This window comes from Vicia villosa, unplaced genomic scaffold, assembly GCF_029867415.1.
Source record: "Vicia villosa cultivar HV-30 ecotype Madison, WI unplaced genomic scaffold, Vvil1.0 ctg.000561F_1_1, whole genome shotgun sequence".
Classification (NCBI taxonomy): domain Eukaryota; kingdom Viridiplantae; phylum Streptophyta; class Magnoliopsida; order Fabales; family Fabaceae; genus Vicia; species Vicia villosa.
Window position 1 is genome coordinate 365,646 of NW_026705256.1, and position 12,385 is coordinate 378,030.

A 12,385-nucleotide genomic window follows, 5' to 3' on the forward strand; every position below is an offset into this window, starting at 1 on the left:
ATATAATGTTAAGTCTCTGAAATGTAATTAGTCTAAATTGTTTTTCTTCATTTTTCATCTGTGAATGTTTCTTACCATTATCTTATAGTGGCTGGTGAGATATTTGGATTGAAAAGCATAGTTGTATACCGCATACTGAAGTGACCTATAAATCAATACAAACGTGACAAAACCGAATGCCGAGGAGGGTCTCACATAAGTTTTACTTGGTGAATTGAATATGAAATTTGGTTTCAAACTATTATTTTGCATTGTATAATTACTCATTATTATAGATAGATACATAGTTTGAGAATTGGTGAATTTTTTCCATCAGTTGAATCAAACCTGCATTTTTGTTAGATTATGTTATTCATTTATTTTTGCTTGAACCTGCTACTATCAATGAATTTCAAATTTTCCATCTTGCTCACCCACTTTACTTTATTCTTTCATGAATGTTTCTATTATTTGCATATTAATTTTTGAATGATTATGATTACAGTAGAACAAAGCAAGGATACAAATTCATATATTATGTTATTAAATTCATATGATTGTAACTATTTTCTATGTACTGGTTCAGGGCATCTCTTATGCCTTTTGCATTGTCATGTTTTGGATCGCATAAGTTATGGTTATCTAACCATATTTGATATTATTGATTGGAAGACATCAAAGGAGATAAGCAAAATGCAAAATGAATTGAATGAGAAAGCATCAGAAATAAAGCATATGCAATCTGATTAAATTGCCTAATTGCTTGAATGTCTAATGAATGGAATTGCAGGATATAACTGATCCCCACAGTTTCACAACATCAACTCTGCCCCTAGTTCCAGACATCCATATTCAATCTATGGTGGTATGTGATTTGTAACACCTCTGTGGTACTATATTATAAACTGTTAATGTACGTTTTACTGCATTCACTTGATACAAACACATTATTGACCAAATGTTGTCCTGGTTATAAGCTTCTTCTTTTTGCGAGAGATCTGAAGGTGAATAAGCTCATAGGTGTAGAGCTAGACTGGAGAGGTGTCGCCGAACAGAAGACCGTGCAGTAAGATCTCCAATCTTGTGATATTAGTGGCAGGTTAATTGTACTTATAATAAAATGATCATGACCATGAATTTTTGAAAATATCATTAGGCAAAAGCTTTGAAAGAAAAGAACATGTGTGACCTTCTAGCCCAAAAGGAGTAAGCAGAGTGAAGTATAACCATCTATACATTTGTTATTTAATGTTTTGAATTATTGTTTGTCCATGTTTCCAGTGGCGGAGCCAGAAATTTTATATAGTCTGGGCAAAAAATTTAACTGAACGTTACATGTGACAATATATAAATAATCATAAAGTGTGCTACATAAGAGAGGTGAAACCTCACCTGCGAATAGTGTGCTAAATAAAATTAACAGGTAAATGCCCTCTCCGAGACTTCTTTGCGGTGAATGTTCGAATAATATCAACATCTTTAAGTGACTTGAATATCTCCCGTTCGGTGTAACATATCATCAAGTCATTGAACCATACGTCGTTGATCTTGTTGCGCAAATTAGACTTGATAATCTTCATTTCTGAAAAAGCTCTTTCAACGGATGCTGTCGACACCGGTAATATCAAAGCCAACTCAATGAGCTTGTAAACCAATGGAAATACCAAATATTTCTCAGTTTGAACCATCTTCATAGCCAAACTTTGAACATCTTCACAAGAAGTAAAAGAAGCATGCCTTTTTACTTGATGTACATAAGTCTCAAGTTGCTCCCTTATTGTTCCACGGTCATCATCAGAAAAGTCTGCATGATAAATATTAGCAAGACGAGCAAGCTTATCAACATCAAACTTGGAAAAAGAGTTCTTGGGGTCAAGACATGAGAAACAATCCAACACAATGTTACTTCATTCACAAAACCGGTGATCCATCTCCACACATATTTTGTCAATAGCAACATAAAAAATCTCTGCACGGTAATGGTGAAGATTAGTGACAGTCCTCCCTTCTTTTCTTGAACGTCCCCGAACCGGTATTTCTTCATCCATATTTGGCACCGGAATACTTTGAGCAAAACAAAATTCTTGGACATCACTAAATAAATCATTCCAACCACTCTATCTCAATATAGCCAATCGAGCTTTAACATCATCAACTAATTCCTTAGCAAGCACAATATTAAGATCTTTTGTTTGCAAGATTTTTGAAAGTTCATTAGTGATACCAAACAACTTTAACATAAGCTTCAAAATGAAAGCAAATTTAAAGCTCTCCATTTTTTCTATCAAACCCGCCGCTTGAGATGGTCCACGTCCATCTTCATCAACAATACTAAGCACATCTAACACGGAGGACCACATCTGATACAAACGAATCAAGGTAGTATAATGTGAACCCCATCTAGTATCTCCGGGTCTAGCGAGACTAGATGATTGGTGCAAGCCCTTTCCTTGAGAGATCTCACCACTCTCAAGTTTATTCAAAATATCTTGGTGTTGTGCCTCCTTCAAAGCATCCTTTCTCTTGCAAGATGCACTTGTTGTGGTTACAATCAAGGAGATGTACTCAAAGAAATCATGAATAGATGAGCAACTACTAGCAACAGACACAACCACCAATTGCAAACGGTGAGCATAACAATGGACATATAAAGCATAAGGGTTTTCATCTAGAATCTTTCTTTGTAAACCATTAAACTCACCTCTCATATTTGAAGCCCCATCATATCCTTGCCCTCGTATCCTTGAAATAGATAACGTATGACGATCGAGAATACCATAAAGAGCATCCTTTAGTGCCTCAGATGTAGTATATTTGACATGATGTAGAGCAATAAATCGTTCCACAACTTTCCCTTTGTCGTTCAAGAACCTAGAAAAATAAGTAAAAATTTAAATGTATTCGTCTATGTTTGAATGTAATTTACAAGTTTAAGTTAATAATTGTAGTAGTTTCAATAACAAACTCATTGTACTAACCTCAACATCACCGCCATTTGTTCTTTGACAGATATATCACGTGACTCATCAATAAGCACAGAGAATTGTCTATCACCAAGCTCTTCCATAATCACCTTGGTAACTTCATGTGCACAACACGTTGCAAGCTCCTTTTGAATGTCACCGGAAGTCATTATGCAATTTTTTGGACCACGATCAAAAGCATCTCTTACTTTTTCATCATTAGATTTTACCCAATCCACCATCTCTCTAAAATTTCCCTTGTTTAGAGAAGTAGAGCTTTCATCATGGCCACGAAAAGCAATGCCTTATGCTAAGAGATATCTAGTACAATCTAAAGAACAAGTTAAACGGATCTTATACAATTCTTCTGATTCCCTAGTTGCTCTAGCAAAGATACTTGTCACACTTTGTCTTTGATTATTATAATCATCATAGTGCTTCACACATGAGTTATGCTTACTATCACGATTACCAATATGATCTTTAAAGCCTTTAGATGCATGCTTCCAATCTTTAAATCCGTCTTTGTTGAAGACTTCATAACCAAAGTGTTCGGCCCTCCCGGGCGGCTTAAAGAGAAAGCAATAGAAACAATAAGTTGCATCCTTCGACTCACTGTATTCAATCCATGTATAATTCTTATACCATGCTTTACAAAATGCTCTTGAATATTTCCCAAATTGAGTACGAGGAAATCTTGCTAAATCAGGTTGCGTTGGACCCTTCAATATATATGCCCTCCTCACTTGGTCTTGAATATCCGGAGCATACTCATGAATTTGTTTCCTACATCCTGGATCACGCACAATCTCATTTGGATTAAACTCGTTGGCCACATTAGGGGGTGTTTCTTCTACTTCGACTTCCGGTTGCTTAACATTCACTTTCTCAATACTTGTTCTAGGAACCAAAAACTTCCTCATCTCTGAAATTTAATGATTTAATGAAACGAATTTTTAATTAAACAATTTATAACACGCAAATTGACAAGACCAAATAATTAAATAAAATAAACAATTCATAACCACAAAATTAAAAGAGAATTTTATTATTATGAATGACCTATTAAATTAACCAAAATCTTTGATACTATATTAGAACCCCAAAAAAATAGAGTAGAGTTTCTGTTAAAATAAAAACTACAATATAAATATTAGAAGAAAAATTGAACTATCATTCATTCTAAATTAAACTATGTAAAATTGACCTATATTGGACTATGTAAAAATAACAAAATATTGAACTATGTTTTTTGTTTTGTTTGAAAAAGACAAAATTTTATTAAAAAGAATACTCTAAGGCTCTAAGCACATTAGCACAAGACAGTGGCAAGAGATTTCCAAAACCAAAATCAACATAAAGATATAGTAGCAACATGTAAATTGAATTGAAGTGCTATTGTTACATTACTTACATATAATATAATACTAATATCTAATAAAATAAGAAGACAAATTAAGAGAAAGAGAAGCATATTACCTTGTTGCTAGCTGGAACGTAGAGATAGGAATGGCCGAATTGGAACAGTTGAACAGACAGCAGCATGTGCGGTTCAGAGATAACAAAAAGGGTTTTTGCTATACTTTTAGTTTTGTTTTTTATTTATTTCTGTTTTAAGTCATAAATATTTAAATGGGTTGGGCCTTTATGGACCATTGGGTATTCATCTATTTTAATTTTTACACCCATACTTTTACTAATTTTGCCCCTAGTTTCATTTAAAAATCGGCTATTAAATTTAGGGGAATACAAAGAAAATAGGGGTTGAGCCCGGGCGCATGCCCGGGCTTGCTGGGCTATATAACCGCCCCTGCATGTTTCATTGATTGTTGAATCTCATACTCTTAGCAGAGATTAGCGGAGACTCTGGGTACAGAAGTCAGAAGGCGGTCAAGTGGAAAAGAAAGAAACCTGCGTGCATTTCTTTTAACCTTACAATATGTCTGTGTTCTTATGCTGAAATTTTGAAATAACTTCGCATGTGTTTTTCATCTCTTCCCTTTGTTGGTGTTTATCCTGAATAACAGTTAAGGGAAGACTATATGGAATACATGACTTCTTTTTTAATTTTTTTACTTTGTCAGATCCTTGGACCTGATAGTGGATGGCAGCCAATCCCACTTACGGAGGTAATTACTTCTGCTGCTGCAAAGAAAGCTTACAGGAAAGCCACCCTTTGCATCCATCCGACAAATTACAGCAACATGGAGCAAGTATTTAACACATACATATGTGAAAAAGTCTTTGATCTCTTAAAGGTTTGTTTGGCATGCCATATCTGTAATTAGTAGCTTTTATTTTTGTGTTTTTAACTTTTGAAGTATAATTGATAGTAGTTTTTTCAACCTAATCAATCATTAATTAATAGATGTTAAGTTTTTAGTTCTGGAAATTTCAGCATCATCTTACTCACTTATTTGGTTTACTTTTAATGTATGTAGATGAAGTATTGTAGGTAGCTTATTTAACTCAACTGTTGTTTGTCTATTTGAAGATGATCAAGGCCTAGCAGATGGATAGTTCACAACCTTCTATGAGGTTAGAGCGAGTATTGGTCCTGGTGTGATTTTTGAGTTCGGGGATGATCAAAGTTAGCCTGTATTTTGGAACACCATTTATTGTTTGCTCTTTATAGCAATAGTATTCAGTTCTTTAAAGGTTTAATATATGTCTGTTAACATGCTACTGTTAAAAGTAAATGTCCCTTAGAGTCCTTTACATTACAAATTCAATGGATAATAATATTTAATCAGGAACCTTAAAGATGCTGAAGTTTTGTTTGAAGTATGGATCTTTAATCAGCACTTATGTGTTAAGTATTGATTTTGTGAAGTGTTCACTTTTGTTTAAGTGTTAAATTCTATGTTAAATATATTTTTTATGTGTTAACTTTTGTTTATGTGTGAACTTTGGTTTTGCTTAAAGTGTTAGCTTCTGTGTTAAGCACTCACCAACAGGTACATTTGAGTTTCTAAATTAACTTCTACATGTAGTTTTGACATAGAAATTAAACAAATCAGCAACAGGTCTAGCATGTCATATCCTTGGCTATATACTAGCTTTATAAGTTATTACTTTAAGCATAAGAAAGTTGTGGAGCAGAGCAAAGTTTCTAAAAAAATAAATCAGCAATAGGTCCTGCTATTGTACTATAATCGAGGAGAGGTTTTCCTACTTTTAGTATAATCTTTACATCCTGATGTTGTACTGTTATTCAGAAGAGATTTAGACTTAGTTTTGTTCCAACTTAGTTTGCTTGCTTCCTACTTTGTTAGCACGTAGGGGTGGACAAAAAGTAACCACCCGAGCTTATCCGTCCGGCCCGTGCTATCCACAAGCAATCGGTCGGTTCAAATCGGGTTATACGGGTCGTTTATCCGGTTGTTATTGGATAGTGATGGTTCAATTTAACTAATTCAACCCAAAATAAACCGCAACAGACCGAACTAACAGCCTATTATTATATTATATTTCAACTGGGCTAGATTTTTAAAGCCTAACAAACATGCCCAGTAACTCACCTATATTAGGAACTTATTGAAGAACCCTAACCTAGCCGCTACTTAGAATCTCATTCTCACAAATTTCTCTTTGTTTCCTCTCACTCAAAAACAAAACATTCTTAGTTTTGTTACTTTTTCTGAATCACATGTTCATTGATTTGGTGGAGATATCTTTGAATATCATCTCTATTTTGTCTTCCTCATCTCTGTTTCTTTGAATATCATATTTATTTCAACTGATGTTAATTTTCATTTTTCTCTATTTCATCTTTGTATTTATTATGTTCTATTTATTTATTTCCTTTTTTGTCTGTTATTTTATATTTTATTTGGTGTAGATTTAACTCTTATTTGCCTTCTTCAATTTGAATATAAACTCAAATGTAATGGACTGATGTTTATTTTTTTTGTAGGGTTTCAAAATTGTCATTCAATTATTTTATTTGGTTAATATCGATTTTTTACTGACAATCGTTTATTTATGTATTAGGTACCATTTGGTTTCCAGGATACATTTATATGTTAAATCTTAAAAGGTAAGAGTTGTAAACTTTTTGTTTAGTTATTTTTTATACTGGTCTATTTTTTTATTAACACAGTAATATTTTTCTAACACCATATATTATTTTGTCTATTTTGTTGAATGTTTATTATTTGAGAGAATGAAGTTGGATCTATACATAAAAGCTGGAAAATTACAAGTTTTATTTTGGCGATATTATATAAGTTACACATTTATTCTAAATATATTTGTGACTTAGTTTATTTACCACAATATTTTTGACATTTATATATTTTTTTAATGCAGGTGAGGTTCTATATACTTGGTATAGAATTATTGGTGTGGTTTTTTGTCGGTTGGATCTAAAGTTGTTGGTGAAAATGTTAAGGAGATGTTGGAGTTCATGTAAAATTAAGGATTGTACATTTTTTGAAAATATTTTTTAAGTTATGAGTCTGATTACTTAGCAATTAATTAATTTAGTGACAATTTGAATGTAAAACTTAAACTTTTAAAAGAAAAGAAAAGTTTGATTATTATATCTGAGCTTTGACTTAAAATGACCTAATAGATTTATTTGGACTTAAATTTTAAAGAAAACAACTTATAAGAAAAATTACAACTTATAAGAAAAATTAAAAAATAAAGGATTGATTAATTGTAAATTTGGGTGTAATTCGAAGTGACCAAACTTGAACTTGACATTAATTATTAATTATGATAATTTATATTTTGTATTAGACATAATATTTTAATTAAATAATAATAAAGAAATAAAGTGGATCATTTTTAAATGGGCTTACAATTCCATCTATCCCAACCTACAATAAAAATTGTTTTGGGCCTTGCAATTAAATACGTAACCGAAAAAACCGATTATATTAACCGAACCCGATTAAAACCGTTGATCTAAATGGTCGGAATTGGTCCTGTAGTGTTCACCCGTGGGTCTGTTCGGATTGATGGTTTGGGCCCGAAACCGAACCGGCCTGAACTGATGTCCAACCCTATTAGCACGAATATCTATTACCTTTTTTTCTTTAGTGATATTAAAACTTAAATTATCTTTGACAACTCTACATTTTATATATGACTGTTACAGTAACATCAAATCAACCAACATAAGAAACAACCTAAGGACCAATGTAAGGTTTAGTGCATCAATTTAAACAACGTCTATTTTACTTTAGAGGATGATTTAAATTGAAACACTAAACAAATTATTTTACTTAAGAAGGTGAAAAGGTTTTTGAAGATGTTGAGTGTTGACACATAGCGTAATGATAAAAATACTCATAGTAATACATTTATTAGTAGAATCTTGAGGACTAAGAATCTATAAACACAACAACCAAAATGTCTTGGATAATAGTTTATATCATAAACAATAGTTTTATGGCTATGCCCATATATAGTTTTACACTACATGGCTATGCAATAAAATTTATTATTTCATATTTTATAATTGCATTTAAATAAATTATAAACCAATTAAAATTGAAAATTATTCATCTAAGAAATTTTCACGGGACACTATCAATACAATACCTTTTTTATTTTAATCAACAAAATATTATAAATATTTATAATTAGCATAAAATCACTATTTTCACGTGACACTATTACCACAATACCTTTTTTATTTTAACACAAAAATGTTATAAATATTTATAATTATCAGTGATATTTGTAAATATTTATATTTATTAGTCATATTTGTAAATATTTATAGTTGTTAGACATATTAAATTTATCATGTTGGTGATTTGAGAAATATATTTTTTTAAATATTTTTAGTTATTAGTGATTTTATAATAACAACTGTATATCACCAATAACCTAACCTTATCGAATTATCTAAGATATGAGTGACTATTGCATTTTCATGTTCTTTTTTTTACATAGCTACTATATATAGATTCATTTCATCTATATTATGTTTTGTTAATCTTAAATTAACATTTCTCATTCGAATTTTAAAATTTTTTTCTCTATTTATAATATATATTATTCATCTTAAGATTTGACTTGTCCGTGCGGACGCACGGGTCTTCTACTAGTAGTCACGTGATAGTTATTTTATGTTTATTTGTCAATAGTTGTATGTTAAATAGCTAATTATTATGAGAATTTCTTTCCTGACCCCCTATAGGGTGACCCCCAGCGAAAACCCCTAAATACCCCTACTTCGGAAATGCATTTCCGAAGTAAATTTTTTTTCTAGATTTTTCCAGAATTCGGAAGCGCACTTCCGAAAACATCAAATGGGGGGTGTTTTCGGAGATGCACTTCCGAAAACATCTTTTTCACATTTTTGGGAGTTTTCGGAAGTGCACTTCTGAAATATGCAGAAATTATGTTTTTTTTTTATGTTTAGTGCCTCAATTGTATAAAATATTTTACTAACATAATCAATATTTAGTGCCTCAATTAAATTCATTAGTTGCTAAAATTATGGATATATTAATTGATTTTATTTTAGAGGAATTAATTGATTTTATTCTACTCTATATTTTATTAATTTTGACTTTGTGCCCCTATAATTTATTAGCCATTGTTTTCTTAAAAAATTCCAACAAACTTTTTTATAATAGAAAATATTCTTTTAATATATATATATATATATATATATATATATATATATATATATATATATGGGTAAAAAAATTTTTTTGGTGCCCCCTAAAATTATGGAGCCCTGAGCTTCCGCCCCGCGAACCCATGCTCAAGGCCACCCCTGATCTGTAGTACACAAGTTCATGTGCGACAAGACAACTCAAGGACCTACTACCATGATTCTAACTCATGCTTGGTGCAGACAAAATGTAAGTAGGTTTTTATGATTCACATTATTCATTAAAGCTTGATAGATATTTATTAATACTCACATTTCTAATCATTAAGTTGCAGCCAACATACATCTTAATCTCTCCAATGCTTCTCGGTTATACTCAATCCAAGTTTACCTTTCTAATGGTTTAATTGATTATGTTTACATATGCCTCCCCATATACTACGAGACACCATGCCATGCCAAGTAGTACACTCACATGATTTTCCTACATAATACTTTGTTTAATTTTTTTCACCATTACTTATTGTGATGTTTTTTCATATAACCATTGAAGCATATTTGACTTATATCTTCATCAGTAATTCCCTGCATACTGTCATGATTTTTCATACAACCATTTGAAATATTTTCCCTATATTTTATGCGATTTACAACCTATATACACTTTAGTTACAAACAAGGCAATCACTAGTTTTACGTTACTCGATCCAAATTTTACTTAATGTAACTAGTGATTGCCTTGTTGTTTTCATTAGTTTTGTAACAACAAATATGTAACTAATTACAAACAAGGCAATCACTAGTTTTGTAACAACTAGTGTACCAACAAACGTAAAACAAATATGTTGTCATGTTATAATAGTAAAGCTTTTCATCATTTTTTTACTTAATGTACATAAAACAACTATTCTATTTCTAAATGATAGATAAATGGTAGAAACTAAAAGGTCTTATTTTTAATAGTACAAATTAGTTTTTTATCTTCAAATTAATAGTGTGTTTGGTTTGGCGTTTAAGCCTCCAAACGCACGGCAAGCTGTCTTGTGGACGTGATTTTTCATAAGCTACAACATGGAGCTTCTATGTAAACGTGAAAATTTGACGTGGTTTTTTAGTAAAAGTAACGTAAAACAAATATGTTGTCATGTTATAATAGTAAAGCTTTTCATCATTTTTTTACTTAATGTACATAAAACAACTATTCTATTTCTAAATGATAGATAAAAGGTAGAAACTAAAAGGTCTTATTTTTAATAGTACAAATTAGTTTTTTATCTTCAAATTAATAGTGTGTTTGGTTTGGCGTTTAGGCCTCCAAACGCACGGCAAGCTGTCTTGTGGACGTGATTTTTCATAAGCTACAACATGGAGCTTCTACATAAACGTGGAAATTTGACGTTATTTTTTAATAAACGTGGAAAAGCTTACGCCAAACCAAACACACTATAAATTCCCTTATGCCCTGCCTTTGTTTTCTAGTTTGTTATTAAGCTTAATCACTTATTTAGATAATTTTTATTGCTCTTAATTAGTATTAGTTTTTTAACTAATATTTCTTTAATTAGGTTAATTCTAGTCAAGATAATAGTAATTAGGTCAATTCTGATTAGATTGATTAATAGTTAGGTTATAAAAAATAAATTTAAAAATAATAAAAATATAAAAAATACAAAAAAATAATTTCCTATTTAACTTATGTAATTAATCATCAAAATACTAAGTTCATAATTAAAAAATACAAAAAATGATTTTTTCTTAGTTAGACTTTATTTCAAACTAACCAAATAAAATTAAAAAATAATAATTTCTTTCACATTAAAATTCTTCCAAACTCATTTTTTTTGCCTCGTGTGATAATTAATCTTTTCGCCCGAGCGAAAAATCAATTTCTCTCATCCCCGTGCGATTAATCCAAGACAAACCTCTTTCATAAACTAAAATCACCAAAATTGATACGAGCTACGAAGACTCTGATTTCATCCTTTGATGAATACATAGGCATAATGTGTGATGCCTTAGCGGGTCCACTAATATCATAAGTATCTTTCCTCTTTGTAATAAATTAAAAGTAATAAGCCTTTAGATGCACACACCCTTCTGATTAGAACAACAAGAGTGGTTCCCGTGGAGTACCACAGACGCGAGGGGTGCTAATACCTTCCCTTTGCGTAATCGATTCCCTTATCCTAGATTTGGTTGCGAGACCATGTTATTTCCATCTTGAGGTTTTCTTCGACGTTTTCCTTTCCCTTCTCTGGGATAAATAAATATTCGATGGCGGTTCTGTTATTTGATTTTTTACATAGTGATAGACACCACACTGCTGGAGCACTCATATTGACTCTCCATCAAAAGTTGAAATTCATTGTCAAAGGACAACCATGTATCAGTATGTAAAAAAAAGTTTGAGAAAAAAATAGGAAGAGATAACCAAGCCTTAGTATAACAATAGCAAGAGAGAGAATGGCAATTGTCAAGGTTGAAGCTTTATCGCATAATTAAGATAAGAGACAGGGGAACTGTTCGTGATAAGGGTGCTTAAGCTTGTAGGATAGAGGGGGATCCTTACCCTCTTCCTTCTTCCTTTTCTTCGTTGTCCTCCATTGTTGAGGGTTTGTGAATTGTGTGAGGTTTGTGCAAAACCTCCACGACTAAATTGACGTATTGTTAATTCTAATTGTGTTAATCAAGCTAAGCGCTTTTGCGATGTGAATTTATGTGTTTGGATGCCATCAGAAATATTAGAGATGATGATGTTCATATGTTGATGTATGTATTGATGAAAAACATGATGAATTGATGTGATGATGTTGATTTTGATGTTGTGGAATGTTGATTGATGTGTGATTCATGTACATTAAGT

The 12,385-nt window shown here is 31.5% G+C and overlaps 1 pseudogene; it reads right to left on the reverse strand.

The window, feature by feature from the left end:
• Positions 1-1,385: 1,385 nt before the first annotated feature.
• On the reverse strand, positions 1,386-3,865 carry LOC131629386 (uncharacterized; annotated as a pseudogene).
• Positions 3,866-12,385: the final 8,520 nt, after the last annotated feature.